Below are 17,461 nucleotides of genomic sequence, written 5' to 3' on the forward strand. Positions count from 1 at the left end.
GACACAGAATGGCCACAAAGAGACACAAAACAACTACAAAGAGACACAAAACAACCACAAAGAAACACAAAAACACCTCAAAGAGACACAAAACAACCACAAAGAGACAGAATGGCCACAAAGAGACACAAAACAACTACAAAGAGACACAAAAACACCACAAAGAGACACAAAACAACCACAAAGAGACACAAAACAACCAAAGAGACACAAAACAACCTCAAAGAGACACAAAACAACCTCAAAGACACACAAAACAACCACAAAGAGACACAAAACAACCACAAATACGTACAAAAAACCACAAATCCGCACAAAACAACCACAAAGAGACATAAAACAACCACAAAGAGACACAAAACAACCACAAAGAGACACAGAATGGCCATAAAGAGACACAAAACAACTACAAAGAGACACAAAACAACCACAAAGACACAAAAACACCACAAAGAGACACAAAATAACCACAAAGAGACACAGAATGGCCACAAAGAGACACAAAACAAACATAAAGAGACACAAAACAACCAAAGAGACACAAAACAACCTCAAAGAGACACAAAACAACCTCAAAGACACACAAAACAACCACAGAGACACAAAACAACCACAAATACGTACAAAAAACCACAAATACGCACAAAACAACCACAAAGAGACATAAAACAACCACAAAGAGACACAGAATGGCCACAGAGACACAAAACAACTACAAAGAGACACAAAACAACCACAAAGAGACACAAAAACACCTCAAAGAGACACAAAACAACCACAAAGAGACGCAGAATGGCCACAAAGAGACACAAAACAACTACAAAGAGACACAAAACAACCACAGACACAAAAACACCACAAAGAGACACAAAACAACCACAAAGAGACACAGAATGGCCACAAAGAGACACAAAACAACCACAAAGAGACACAAAACAACCACAGAGACACAAATTCACAGAAACACAAAATAACCACAAAGAGACAAACAAAACGACCACAAAACGACCACAAAGAGACACAAAGAGATATAAAACCAACCACAAAGAGAATCAAAACTCCCTCAAAGAGACACAAAATGACCACAGAGACACAAAACAGAGAGAGAATAAAAAAGAGAACAAAGGCCAAAGATGCACCGAGATGCTTGGAGATATGTTGGTCAGTAAAGAATCAGCTGTCTGTCCACGTAGAACACCATGTCTAGACTTCCACTGGCAGATAGGTCGCTATGGTAGTGCTGAACATGGGAAAGAGTTGTTTCTACAAATACAATCCAGATGAACAAGTGAAGTTCCACAGTCAGCGGTTCATGTGGACAGAATGGAACAGAGCTCCTGGTCTGAACTATCATCTCCATCCACCGTTTATCTAAAGATGAAGGAAACCTCAAGTCTCTGGAGACCAAGCTCTGGTTCTCCACAAACTCCTCCTGAGGAGATCTAACATCTGATCCACCACAGCAGCCATTACTGCTGCTGACACCGTTCACATCATCCAATGGGAAGCCTCGCATGAGCAGTGACATCACAACAATGCAGACCAATCAGGTTTGAGATCTCTGCTGGTGTTTTTCTGATTCAACGGGATTTCAGAGACCTTTGATTATGGTTTCACTGGGCAGATATGTAGATGTTGTATTAGATTACAGATTACTCTCTAGTACTACATTTACCCTCTAGTACTACATTTACCCTCTAAAACTACATTCACCCTCTAGTACTACATTCACCCTCTAATACTACATTTATCCTGTAATACTACATTTATCCTCCAATACTTCATTTACCCTCTAATGCTACATTTACCCTCTAATGCTACATTTACCGTCTAATACCACATTTATCCTCTAATACCACATGTACCCTCTAATGCCACATTTATCCTCTAATGCTACATTTATCCTCTAATGCTACATTTATCCTCTAATACCACATTTATCCTCTAATACCACATTTACCCTCTAATACACTTACCCTCTAATGCCACATTTATCTTCTAATGCTACATTTATCCTCTAATACTACATTTGCCCTCCAATACCACATTTATCCGCTAATACCACATTTACCCTCTAATACCACATTTACCCTCTAATACACTTACCCTCTAATGCCACATTTATCCTCTAATGCTACATTTATCCTCTAATACCACATTTATCCTCTAATACCACATTTACCCTCTAATACACTTACCCTCTAATGCCACATTTATCTTCTAATGCTACATTTATCCTCTAATACTACATTTGCCCTCCAATACCACATTTATCCGCTAATACCACATTTACCCTCTAATACCACATTTACCCTCTAATACACTTACCCTCTAATGCCACATTTATCCTCTAATGCTACATTTATCCTCTAATACTACATTTACCCTCCAATACCACATTTATCTGCTAATACCACATTTACCCTCTAATACCACATTTACCCTCTAATACCACATTTACCCTCTAATACTACATCTACTCTTTAGTACTACATTTAATAATGTTTATATTTTTAGTTCATATTTTTCTATTTAGGTTTATATTTTTACAATTTTTTTTACTTCTTTTTGAATTTTTAGAACATATTTTTCTATTTTTTAAGGATATAATTTTCTATAAATGTTTATATTTTCAGGACATATTTTTCTACTTACATTTATATTTTTAGGACATATTCTACTTTTTTGGATATAATTTTCTATAAATGTTTATATTTTTAGGACATATTTTTCTACTTTTTTGGGATATAATTTTCTATAAATGTTTATATTTTTAGCTCATATTTTTCTACTAATGTTTATATTCTTAGGACTGTATTTTTCTGTTTATAATTTTAGGACATGTTTTTCTACAAATGTTTATATTCTTTGTTCATATTTTTCTATTTATAGTTATATTTTCAGGACATATTTTTCAAAGTATGTTTATATACATATTTAAGACTTTTTAAAGAAAATATTTCTAAGACTTTCAATGGGATCAACTGTAATGTTGGGGATCAATAAATAATTTCTGATTTAGGAGGTGTACAGGAAAACAAAGTGCATTTGATGTGTTGTAGATTTATTAAAATACATAAATGCACTGATTTTAAACCCGACAGTATAAGTGTCTTCTTCACTGTAATCCATTAAACCTGGTTCTGTCTACATGTTATTAAATATGAAACAGACGACTGTAAAATGAGGCTAAACTTCAGAAACAGGTTGATTTTCTTCCATATAGCTTCTAATCCAGACCCCAGTTTGCTGATTCTGTCACACTGAAGTTCCACATTGTTCCGTGTCATTAGCCTCAGGTGGACACTCGAGGTTTCCTCCAGCAGAAGGTCTCGACACGGCTCATCCGAAGCTATGATTAATGTTGTCAAGCTTCAGCGCGCCGCAATGCACAATATATTAGTGACATTACGGAACAGGTTCGGCGTGGGATTCACTGACCTGTCGCTCATGTAATCACAGGACGACACCACGACGACGTCTGTAATCAGAGCTGTAAAAGAAAGGCAGACCTCCCAGGTCAATTCCCACCTGACACCACACCTGCACCGTATAGGACCAGGAATCGTATGGACGACAGGTGAGAAAAGCCTCTGACATGAAGGCATATTTAAATAAAAAAAAGGAAACATTCACAGAACCTTCAGACGTCTTAGATCAGGAAATAAGATTAAATAAAAGCACAAGCTGTTTATTTTGTGGAAGCCAAGCATCTGACATGAAGGCGTATTTAACCCTCATGTCGTTCTGCGGGTCAAATTGACCCGTTTTAAATGTGGGAAAAAACATATTTCCACAGTGAAACTTCTGATGTCCACATTTTCAGCATTTTTGGGAAATCTTTGAACTTTTTTTGGTGGAAAAAAATGAAAATATTTTAAGAACATTCACATAAAAATCAACCAAAATCCAGTGAAAATCGCTTCTTTAAGAACACTCAGAAAAAAATCATCATTGTTTTTTTTCTGAATGTTCTTAAAGAAAATATTAGAAGTTTTACTGATATATATGGAATCACTTTAGATATTTTTAGGATTTTTTTGGGAAGATTTTTATTAATTTTTTGAAAATATTTACAATTTAAAAAAATATATATTTCTTGCCAAATTTGGGGATTTTTTTTTTTTTTTTTTTTTTTTTTAAAGAAAAATTTTAAGGGAAGCTTTTAAGGAATTTTTGGAATTTTCTTCCCAAAGATTTATATAAATTTGGGGAAATTTTTGCTGAATATTTGGATTTTTTTCAGACAAGGAAAGAATATTTTTAGGTGCCCGTAAATGAAGACAACAGGAGGGTTAAATAAAAAAGGAAACATTCACAGAACCTCCAGATGCCTTAATCAGGATATAAGATTAAAAAAAAACACAAGGTGCTTATTTTGCAGGTTAAAAACGACCGGTCTCCACGGCGATGTTACATCCCAACACGATTAATCCTGTCAGGTTTAGATCTGCTGCTGGTCAGAGTTCAGAGTAAAGAATCAAGAATATTCCCTGATGTCTCGGATTCACGTTAAACAGAAGCTGCTTTCAGACGTTTAAAATACACAACCGAGGACAGAAGTCACTGTAGATGTTGATATAAGTGATCATTTTATCATTTTTACTGTTTATAGGCTTTTTAAAGGACAGATTTTCCCTGTTTTGAAAAACTACACATAATAACTGGTAAAATCACAGATAAAAATATTATGTGAAATGTTCAAACTGTAAATAAATATAAAGTCCACATCAAGAATCAGTATTTTTACAAATGGAAATTTATTCTTTTACTGTTCTTTTTTTGACTGTATATAATATTTTACTGAAAAATTATGTTGTTGTAGTTTTGTGTCTCTTTGTGGTTGTTTTGTGTCTCTGTGGTTGTTTTGTGTCTCTTTGAGGTTGTTTTGTGTCTCTTTGTGGTTGTTTTGAGTCCCTTTTATCAATTCAAAGCTCTTTCAGGGTTAATCTGGCATCTATGGTGCTTAAATTCAGATTACAGCTGCACTATGTTTAGTTTCAGCATCGATGTCATGATGTGAAGTCAGACAAAGAACTCAAACACATCCAGCTACGACTTTTTCTGATGCTTTAAAAAAAAAAAAACTCTGAAGGTTTAAATATTCTATGACTACAGTACAAGATCCAACAACAGAAACAACTGTGAGGCGTTGAGGGAGCATCTGTAGATGAGCAGATGAGACATTTTGAGTTCAATTTGGGTGTCCAACATGAGGCCCGCGGGCCAAAAGCGGTCCTCCAGAGGGTCCAATCTGGCCCTCAAAGTGTAAAAATTCCAGAGAAGACATTAACTGCAGATTGTAAATTAGTAAAACTATAAATTTAAAATCATTTCTAGACCATGACAAGTTGTTTAGATCATAAAGTAAAATACTAGATTGTTCATTGTTCTTTTGTCATTTTGTGTCTCATTTTGTAATATTTTGTCTTGTTTTTGTTGCTTTTTGTCTTTTTTTGTTGCTTGTCTCGTGTTTTGTCATTTTGTTTGTTGCTTTTGTCATGTTTTTTCTCGTTTGTCCTTTTTTTGTCCCTTTGGAACTTTTTTGTCTCATTTTTTTGTAATATTTTGTCTTATCTGATTTTTGCCCTTTGTCTCATGTTTTTGTCGTTTTGTGTTTCCTTTTTGTCTCACTTGTGTTTTTTGTCTTATTTTTTACATTTTGTTTTGTTTTATTCATTGTTTTGTGAATCGTTTTTGTCATTTTGCATTTTTTTGTGTCCATTCTTTTGTCACTTTGTAAATTTTTTTGTCAGTATTTTTCTCTTTTTTGTTTTGTTTCATGCCATTTGTCTAATTTTTTTGTTGTTTTGTTTCTTATTTTTGCAGTTTTGTTTTTATGTCTCGATTGTGCTGTTTGTCTATTTTTTTGTCGTTCTACTTCTCGCTTTGTCATTTTTATCTCATTTGTAACTTTTTTGTCTAATTTTTTGTTTTGTTTCATGTCGTTTGTCTCATTTTCTTTCTTGCTTTTGTCATTTTTTGTCTCGTTTTTGTAATATTTTGTTATGTTTTTGTTGTTTTTTGTCTTTTTTGTCTGACTTTTGTAGTTTTGATCCTCCAGTAAATCCTCTATAGTTCAGTTCCAGATGACTAAATGTTGTGTTCCTTTGTCGACACGCTGTGATCTGGAAGTTGTAATGTGGAAATGATAAACTGAGGCTGAATGTTGATGAAACTGAATTTATTTTCCTTCATAAATTTCAGGTTGTTCATGATGTTTAGTAAAAAGATAATTCCTTAAATGTGAACGTTTTTGCACTAAACCAAGGGAATCATTAGGAGTTGTGGTTATTTACAGGTTATTATGCTGTGGTTTTACTGGTCTGGTCCACTGGAGATCAGACTGGACTGAATGTGGAACCTGGACTAAGATGAGTTGGACACTCCTGATCTAGAATGAATCTTTTCTAACAGAGAGATTCCGGTCAGCTGGTGAAAATTCCTGCATTCTGTCTAGATATAATTTCATAAAATTAGTCTAGTGGGTTTTTTTCAGCCCCGATTCTGCTGGATGCTGTTCTTTCTTTGCGTCTAAACTAAATAAAACCCTCAGAACTGAACCTTCAGTACCGGCAGCAGCCTGTAGATGGTAGCAGAGAACAGGGAACGAACCACAGAATGAAGCTGCTTTAAAATAAATAAACCTGACCATGTATATCGAAAACATTACTATATTTATTCTATCGTTACATATTTGCCAGATAACGGCTGCATTTAAACCATAAATACGTTCATAATTAAAACTGTGTCCATAATATATAATGTATACTGAAAAATACAAATATTAGATTAACAATAGAATGTAAATAAACACATTTTCTGAGCTTTGATTAAATATTAACCAAATTTATCTACATTAAAAGTGACTTATTCAACATTTTTGCACAAAAATTAATTATTAAATACAGAATTAGATTCAAATCAGCTGGAATACACTAAAAGTTCAAGGATTCAAGGATGTTTATTGTCATTACATTTCTACAGTGACATTTTGAAGAAACTTTTAAAACAACTTTAAAAACAACATCTTTAAACTTTTGAGCAAACATTGCATTTTTAAATTTATACATTCGGTGACAAATATTAAACACGATGTTAACACCTTTTTTTTATTACATAGAAATATAATTTCTGTAGAACATTATAAATATAATGTACTGTGCACAATATAATCTATACATTTTTCAAAAATCAAATATTAAACGGGTTTCTCTGTATTAAAAGTGACTTATTCAATATTTTTTGTCCCAAAAACTAACGATATTATATAATTACATTTAAATCAGCTGGGACACACTAATATTTATTATACATTTGAGCAAAAAAAATGCATTCTTAAATTTGTATATTCAGTGACAAATATTAAACACGATGTTAACACCTTCTGTTTTTATAAAATATATTGTTGAAAATATTTTTATAATATATTATAATATGTAATGTATTATGTGCACAATATAATTGATTATTTTTTGAAATATTAAATATTAAACATTTTTCTCTGTATTAAAAGTGATGTATTCAACATTTTTACACAAAACAATATATTAGATATAGAATTAGATTTAAATCAGCTGGAACACATACATTTTTTATACTTTTGAGCAAAAATTGCATTTTCAAATGTATAAATTTGTGACAAATAATAAACACAATGTTAACACCTTGTTTTTATATTACATTGTAAAAAATAGAATTTATATATTATAATATGTAATGTACTATGTGCACAGTATAATCTTTTTTTTTTTTTTAAATATTAAACAAGTTTCTCTGTATTAAAAGTGATTTATTCAACATTTTGTCCCACAAACTATCCATCCATCCATCCATTATCTATACACCACTTAATCCTCACTAGGGTCATGGGGGGGCTGGAGTCTATCCCAGCTGACTCAGGTGAAGGCAGGGGACACCCTAGACAGGTCACCAGTCTGTCACAGGGCTACATACAAAGACAAACAAGCACTCTCACATTTAGAATGATCAATTAACCTCAGCATATTTTTGGACTGTGGGAGGAAGCCGGAGTACCCGGAGAAAACCCACGCATGCACAGGGAGAACATGCAAACTCCATGCAGAAAGATCCCGGGAAAGCCGGGACGTGAACCAGGGATCTTCTAGCTGCAAGGCGAAAGTGCTAACCACTACGCCACTGTGCAGCCCCTCCCACAAACTAGTGATATTAAATATATAATTAGACTAAAATCTGCTGTAAAACACTTTTCTTTTATTATTCTTTTAAAGCATAAATTTGATTTTTATATATTCACATATTTATAAATATTTAAATTCAGTGAAGAACCTCGAGGATGATTTTAACACCTTCTGCTTTTTGCATTATGTAATTATTAAGAGTGTTATGATGCACTGAAGTGTAAATACAGATATTTGCACGATATATTCAGCACATATTTATTCAAGTATGGATATTTTATTGTTTTCAGGACAGAGACTTTAAAGATGAGGGATATAATGGAGGTTTAGAGGCAGAGAGATGGAGGAGGAGGCAGACAGCAGTGTTGTCGTGTTGTTGTGTTGTTTGTTTCGTCCTCCACTCTTCGTTTACTCGATGTGTTTACAGTCAGACACGGTAAACATCACCACTGTTTGTTCCCTTTACGTTTACAGCAAACACTACGAAGCTGCTGCCGCTGCTGCCGCTGTCATTGTGTTTGTAGTGCAGACGTCCAATTATTACACAGCACCAACCTTCATCCAATTATTATCACACACACACACACACACACACACACACACACACACACACACACACACACACACAGAGAGAGAGAGAGAGAGAGAGAGAGAGAGAGAGTCTATTATCATCTCTCTTTATGTGACGGTGCTGAACAACAAGAATTATACACCTTAATTAACCAGCCAACATGTCAGTGTATTTATAATAACTACTGACACAGAGAGAGATTCACACACACACACACACACACACACACACACACACACACACACACTGAAGTACACTGTAAAAACACTGAGAATCAAAACATACTCTAAAACTCTGTGAAGTCCGACTCTGAGCCGATCGATGTTGACGTTAAACTAATTTACTGTCTTCTACGATGATTATTCTGCATGTGAGCGCCGCTACCATTGGTTTGACTCATGTGGTCGTTAATTTCAGCCCAGAAAACATCCCCAGGCTCTCTAATAGATATTTGTACATCCTCTGCTTTCAAGAGTCCATATCGTGCTCCACAGGAGGTCCTGGTTTACGACCTACGGCGCTTTATCGTTACGTGGAACTAGTTGACGAGCGGAGCGGATGAATACGTCGTCACGGCCCTATCAGACGGCTTTGTTTCCATTCTCTGGTTGTATTCCACCTTGGATTGTGCTACATTCACTAACTTTTTACCCTTCATTATGGCTCCCAGCATAAGTCAGACTCTACTGATGCTGGAAGAAAAGGAAAGCAGTCTCCATTGAAGTGAAATTAGATAGAATAAAACACTCAAGTTGTAAAAACAGTGCTACATATTCTGTTATCTTCTTCTAAAGTGATTCATACGTGCATGAAAGTCATTGGTATTCATGACTTTTCTGAAGAATTGATCGATATCGTGATGCACGGAACAGCTTTATCTACATTTTCACCGGAGTTCCGATTTACAGTGAAAATCGACTTACATCAATCTGTAGGAATGGAACTTCGACGGAAGTTGAGGAACTCCTGTAGTTTTCTTTTTATTTGAATATCTATTGTTTGTGTGCTTCAAAGTTAAGAAAAAATATTAAAATGAAGTTTAGGTGACCACCATTCATCCACATCTAGATCTTGTAGCTGTTTGGATTTTAATTTTAGAAAACAGAAATGTGATTCAAATGGTTTGGTGGCAGATCAGTCCAGATTTTACACATTTTCAGGTTATTATTGTATTATTGGATCTACTAGAAAATGTTTGGCTGCTTTAATGTCCAGAAACACTTTTTTTCCTCAGACGGTTACTCAGTTACATCACAAAACACTAAAACTGTGTCCAGAATGACACAAAATGTCCACAATAATTGAGAAATTGTCCACAATGAATGAGAAATTGTCCAAAATTACTTAAAATTTGTCCAACTGGACTCAAAATGTGTCACAAAAAAAGTAAAAAATCATTTAACAGAAAGATTTTTAAAATAGTCTAAAATTACGTAAAATTTGTCCAAATTAACTTAAAATGTGCAAAAGAATGACTCAAAAGTTGTCAAGAATGATTAGAAATGTGTCCAAATTGGTTTAAAATTTGTTTAGAATGTACCCAAAACCAATTAAAATGTGTCAAACTTGATTAGTTGAAAAAGTGACAAAAAAACAGCCAAAATCATCATTTTTTAACTTTGGTTTGTACAGAATAATTCCAAAATTGTCCAAAATTACTTAAATTTGTCTAAATGAACTTAAAATCTTCACAAAACCATCCAAAATGACAAGAATAAATTATTATTGGTTCTTCAAAATCAACATTTTTTTAACCTAGCTGGTGTTGTGTCTCCATAAAGTTCCTCTAAGTATAGATGGATCCACATACAATACAGTCTTTGGTTGACGTTTCTCCAACTGTTGAGGCTCTAACATCAGTAGAATCTGATGTGTGGAAAGTTTGACCAGACAAGGTTCCAGTTTTCAGATATTTAGACTAAATGTTGATGTGGACTCATTGGTAGGAAACAGAACCTGGTGTTCATAGAGGTCTAGATGTTTATAGAGGTCTAGATGTTGGTGTTCATAGAGGTCTATGTGTTCATAGAGGTCTAGATGTTCATAGAGGTCTAGATGTTGGTGTTCAGTAAAATGGAAACACCCATAATAGTTTGTTTTGTCATGGTTGAATTAAGCATTCAGTTTAACTGTAGAGTCTCATTTATGTTTCAATATGGAATTAAAATTGTTGCATAGAAGTTTTTTTTTGTGAGAAATGAGCAACTAGCGGTTCGGTTTACTTAGCCTCATTGTTCAGAACAAACCAAAGTCACACATTAAAATGCTGCACTCACACGACTAACAACCCGGCAGTTGAACATGTTCTGCAAACAACCCTTCAGAGCATGTGCACAGTGTTGTTGTCACGGCAACAGGGGAAGTACATGCACACACTGTGAACAAAACTGAGAGGATGAGTGTGTTTGTGTGTGCAGAGGTTAGAGGATATTAGAGTGGGTTTTGACAGTTTAGCTAACACGCTCATTCACCAGATACAGCTAAGGTTGGTGAATCAGAGCTTCATGTGTGTGTCACGTAGAGTGACAGCACACATGTAAATAAATATACATATCGCATAAATAAATACAAGGAATAACCCACGTGCACGGCTCACGCTCACCTTTATCCGAACAAATCACAACACTTCAGTAAACAAACACAAAGCAGCAGCTTCATACCTCTGCTTCTTCTCACTTTGTTCATTTCTTTCCAACACAGGGCCTCTAACACAAGCAGAGATAATCCAGAGGTTTTAATAATGGCAATAAACACCTTAGAATATAGCACACACAACCACAACAGCTTTAAAACTATCAGAAACACCAACAAAATACAACAACACAAGCATTCCAGCAGCAGTCTGGCGCTAAATTCATTGTGGCGTCCTTCAAGGCTCCACACTGGGCCCACTACTTTTTTTGTAAACATTTTTATTTGGTCCCAACTTAGCCAGTAAATACATGTCTGTCATACACATTTTCACTCTATGCAGGTGGCAAACAACTTAATATGACATTCATCAAAGCAGCCAGGTTCATAGCTCTGCTTTTTCTTCTGTTTATTTTATTCCAAAACTGATGCCCGAAACACAAATAAGGATCATTCAAAGGCTTAAATAATGGCAATAAACACCTGAATCTACCACACAAGTAACCACAACAGCTTTAAAACAATCAGAAACACCAACAAAATACAACAACACAACCATTCCAGCAGCAGTTCAGTGCTAAATTAATTGAGGTGTTCCTCAGGGCTCCACACTGGGCCCACTATTTATTTATTTTTTATAAACACTCACATATATCCACCAAACACTTGTCTGTCATATAAATTTTACTCTATGCAGATGACACACAACTTAATGTTACTTCAACCCACATAATATGCGACTCATTTGACTCTTTTCCACTGCAGAAAAAAACAGTTATTAAATAAATGCTTATGCAGATTAGAGCTACAATCATAAACACTTAACTTTAAAGCATAGCCAGAATATTATGAGTTTTCATGTGCAATCCTGTTTTTTATGTTATTTTACATGACATTTTTGGGACATTAGGGGAAAATTTCCATTAAGTTCCATGTCAATTTTTTTTTTTTTTTTTTTTTTTTTTTTTTTTTTTACAGTTTAGTTGGTAGTAATTCCATATTTGACAACTGTCAAGTTAATTGATTAACCATTACAGCTGTACTCAGGGAGCTATGTCAGCATAATTTTTTATTGGGGGTTCAAATTTATGTCCAAGACTACAGTTTGTGCCGCCAAAAATAACTTGCATTTATAGCCAGACTTTCCAACAGCACAGTTGTGACACTAAATACAGCATTTTTCCTGCACAGAGGAACTTTTGTTGCTCCTTCAACAGGGTTTTTGCCGACCCAAAAGGAAAATCACCAGCATCAAAATGATAACAACTGCAAATTAAACCAGCTTTGTTGATTGTGGTTTGATGTATTCAACATAAGAGACGTTTTTGTTGATCTGGTCAGAAATAAAAGGAATAATTTCTGTCCAGGAAGCTAACAGAGAGTCATTATCTTTACAATCCGCAAGCTGTTTACTTTAGTGAATAGTCTTTCCCAAAGATCAATTTAAATCAGGAAAAACCCGTAATATCACTCATGTAACAACACACGGTAACTGCTTAGTGTTAGTGGAATAAACAAGAATAGGAAAGCAAATTTGTTATAGAGTTTACTGACAAGTTTTTTTTCACTATCAACAAATCCATTCGGAGAACAATTTTTAATGTGTTCTTATTTACTAAATCATGAAAATACAGCCAGAAGATGATGAACCCAGAAATGTTTGTTTACTAAAAACAAAAGGGCAACCAGTTACAAGAACAGAATACAATTTTAAAGTATTTTCTTGATTTTGAAGTTCACAAACTAAAGAAAAAGTTTATTTTTTAATCATACGTTTGTTGGTGTCTGTTATGATTTTTCAGAACTACATCCTCAGTCAACGTTGACCAAACATGTTCACCATAAATGTGCATGTTTATGTAGTATTTCTGTGTAGCAGATAATAGAAACTGTCATTCTGAATGCTCAACTTTCATTTTAAGAAATGAAATTAAAAAGAATATTAGAGAAAGATTAAATTGGATTAACTGAGAGTTTATTTTATGAGAAAGTGACAAAAATTAAATATAAATACTGTATGAATGGGTCAAAATGAGGATTTGTATCAAAATATGAGCAAATATACTTATCATAAATAAAAGCCTGCTTCAGATAAAGTCCCGTAGTATTTAAGGAAATATGGTAATAAAGATTTAAGAGCACAGTTGTCCTCCTTTAAACATAAACTGAGTGTTTTTATATATCTAAGTCAGTTTAAATCCTCTGCAGCTTCATAATTCTGTTTGTTTCAGTTGGTGAGAAGTTGAAATTTAAGAGATTAACGGTATTTACCTTCAGGTGTCACGTTAAGCACAATTATCTCCATTTTAACATCTTTATGAATGTTTGCAGCGAGACGTCGATGATATTCCGATTGATTCTCACGTTGTCGTGGAAACCACAGTAAAAATAGCACTAGGTAATTATTTTATACTTTTTTTTTTTTTTTAATCACTCTGATATTTAACCGTGACAGGTTGCGTTTCGTGTAAAAACAGACGAACGTTTGAGCTGAAGAGGAAATTAAACTTTGAGTCGTGAGTGAAGCCTAATATTTAGTTGGTGAAAAGCTCATTAATGGGTTCTGTGAAACGTATTTAACCTCCGAGTTCACATCTGGAAGAAAGAAGCTGGATTGAAAACATTTAAATAACTAATTTACAGCATGTTTTAAAAATAAAAAGTTCTTCACACCTGACTGTTAGTGGTTCATAAGAATATCTGTGACCTCTGTCCCGTTTAACACTTGTGGATGTGGAAAGTACTTTTACTGCATTTAATATTTATTTATTAAACTCTAGAAATATCTGTGTATCAGCAGCTGTATGACTTAAACAGAATCTGTTCACATACGTTCATTTACATTTTTAATATCGTTACTATCAGCTGACATAACTGCTGTCAAATGAATCGGCAAACTTGGAACAAATCAGAGATAACAAATATTTCTCTTTTTATTTTAGCTCAGTATTTAAACATAAAAATGTTAAAAACATATATACAAATATTTATTGTTTGTTGTCACTTTTGTCAATTTATGGAGATAGAAAATAGCCTTTTTGTTATATAAAGTTGATGAACTATAAATAAATAGGAAATTTCTTAGTTTGGTAGTATTTTTTAGCTTTCTAACAGATTTATTTAACATATGTAGTTTTTATACTGTATATTTAACATTAAATAACAGAAAAAATCCTATTTTTCATTAGAAATATATGATTAAATAATAGCTGATGTCTATTTTTTTTTTTTTTTTAAATAGATTTGCCATTAAACAACAGAAATATATGTCCTGGGTTTTAGTTTGTTTTGTTTTTTGCTTGATATTTATTGTAGACATGCTGTTAATTAACAGAAAAATCTCCATTTTGAATGACAGGACAGTCTGTGTACTGAGCTACCAGCACATTTGTGTTATTTCAAAGATCCTTTAATGTCCTTTTTTCCACTATAGACACGCAATTAAATAATAGCAAATGTTATTTATTTACTCTGACCACACTATTAAATAAGAGAAAGAGAAAAATTAGATCAATAGGACATAAAGAAAACTTTGTTTTTTTTAAATATAAAAGTATTGTACTTTTATCTGGGGGCTGCACAGTGGTGTAGTGGTTAGCACTTTCTCCTTGCAGCAAGAAGATCCCTGGTTCACGTCCCGGCTTTCCCGGGATCTTTCTGCATGGAGTTTGCATGTTCTCCCTGTGCATGCGTGGGTTTTCTCCGGGTACTCCGGCTTCCTCCCACAGTCCAAAAATATGCTGAGGTTAATTGATCATTCTAAATTGCCCGTAGGTGTGAATGTGAGAGTGATTGTTTGTCTCTGTATGTAGCCCTGTGACAGACTGGTGACCTGTCTAGGGTGTCCCCTGCCTTCACCTGAGTCAGCTGGGATAGACTCCAGCCCCCCCCATGACCCTAGTGAGGATTAAGCGGTGTATGGATAATGGAAGGATGGATGGATGTACTTTTACCTTACTATTCTATTGGGTTCTGTATTTACGTGTATGGTATTGAAAGTTTCTCTGAGCAATATGTGCCGCAAGATTTCCCTCAGATTTTATAAAGTTTGATCTTTTCACAAAATTGATGTGTACTGTTATTTTAGGGATTCATCTTTTAGAGTTCACCTCACAGAAACAACAAAAAACACTTTGTTATCATGCTAGGCTGATATAACAAAATTGTGTGTATCCTCTTGATTTGGCATATTGTAGCTTGGTTTTAGGATTTTACTTTTTGCTGAATCAATTATATTTCCTCACACAGTGTTCACAGTGTTTATGTAGTTATAATTAAACCTCCACACTGCAAAAACTCTAAATCTTACCAAGTCTATTTGTCTTATTTTTAGTCAAAACGTCTCATCCCACTTGATTTAAGATAAATTTACTTTACAAGTGACATTTCAGCAGATGGAGAGACTTGTTTTAAGACAATGCATCTGAAATATCTTGTTAAGTCAAACAATCTTGAAATTATCTTGTTTTGAGTTGAATTTTACAAGAAAATTCAGAATACGTTTAACCCTCGTGTCGTCCTGCAGGTCAAATTGACCCGTTTTAAAGTTTAAAAATGTGGGGAAAAATGTATTTTCACAGTGAAACTTCTGATGTCCACATTTTCAACAAGTTTGAGAAATTTTTGAACATTTTTGGTGGAAAAAAATGAAATGTAAAAAATGTTTCTCAAGAACATTCACACAAAAAATCAACCAAAATCCAGCATATTTCACTGGATTTTGGTTGATTTTTATGTGAATGTTCTTAAACAAAATATTAGAAGTTTTACTGATATATATAGAATCACTTTAGACATTTTTAGGATTTTTTTGGAAGATTTTTACTCATGTTTTGAAAATATTTACAAGAATTTTCTTGGCAAATTTGGGGGATATTTTTAAAACAAAACGTTTAAGGGAAACTTTTAAGGAATTATTGGAATTTTCTTCCTGAAGGTTTTACAAATTTTCAGAAATTTGGGGAATTTTTTTGCTGAATTTTTGGATTTTTTTTCAGACAAGGAAACAATATTTTTCGGTGCCCATAAATGAAGAAAACAGGAGGGTTAAATCATCTCAAATTAGGAGGTTACATGAAAGCGAAAATCTATTTTTGAGTGGAAAAACTGCTATTTTTTTTTTTTTTTTTTTTATAAAGCATATCTGGCTTATTTTAAGACACCTAAGCTTGAAAATCCTGGTAAAATAGAGCTTCAAATACGTTTTCCCAGCTAATTTTAAGATCTCAATATTCTAAATATCATATCTTATTTCTAGAAATCTTACCAAGCCATTTTTCACTTGTTCTATTGGCAGATTTTTTCCACTTATTTCAAGGTAAAAGTTTCTTGTAATAAGTTTTTTTTCTTGTTTTGAGAGGAGCATTTTTTCCAGTGTACTTACCCTATTACAGGTGTTAAACCCAGATGTTTAGCCTCCGAGTCCATCCAGCTCCTCTCAGGTCTTATTTCCGTCTCCATCAACTCTTTAGTCCAAACTCTGAGTTGGATGTGAAACTCTTCAGTCATCTGCTCCATGTAGAAATCCTGCCACGACATGTGAGCCACAACAAAGCAACAAAATCTAATCAAATCAAAGTCAGTGAGAATTAACTGAAAAAGCAGCATGATCTCATACACAGTCACAGTCGACTGGATATTACATTTAGTCTCACAGAAGAATTATCTTACTACAAATCAATACTCTGTGTAGACATATGACATATTAGTACCAGCTGGACTAATCACTGGTGTGGTGGTCGATGTTTGCCACAGACAGACTGTCAATCTCAATTTACTGTGCGTGGATGAGCTGTGAGATCAGTGGTGAAGTGGAATTATTTACATACAAGTATTAGACACTCGGGAAGCTTTGTAATGTTTAAAACTCTAGTTCTGGCTTAAGTTTTACCACTAGTTTGCATGTATCACATTGATTCTTTTGATTATCTTATACTCATGGACTTTTGTGTAGTTTTATTTTCTGTTTGTCTGTGGTCATTTTTTGCTGACCTGCCCAAAGACTACAGCTGTAAAATAGCTGCTAGCTAACTGTGGTGCTGTTACATTAAATTACGGCACGTATCTGCAAAAAACTAGATCAAAAAGAATATATCTG

This window comes from Amphiprion ocellaris, chromosome 20, assembly GCF_022539595.1.
Source record: "Amphiprion ocellaris isolate individual 3 ecotype Okinawa chromosome 20, ASM2253959v1, whole genome shotgun sequence".
Classification (NCBI taxonomy): Eukaryota; Metazoa; Chordata; class Actinopteri; family Pomacentridae; genus Amphiprion; species Amphiprion ocellaris.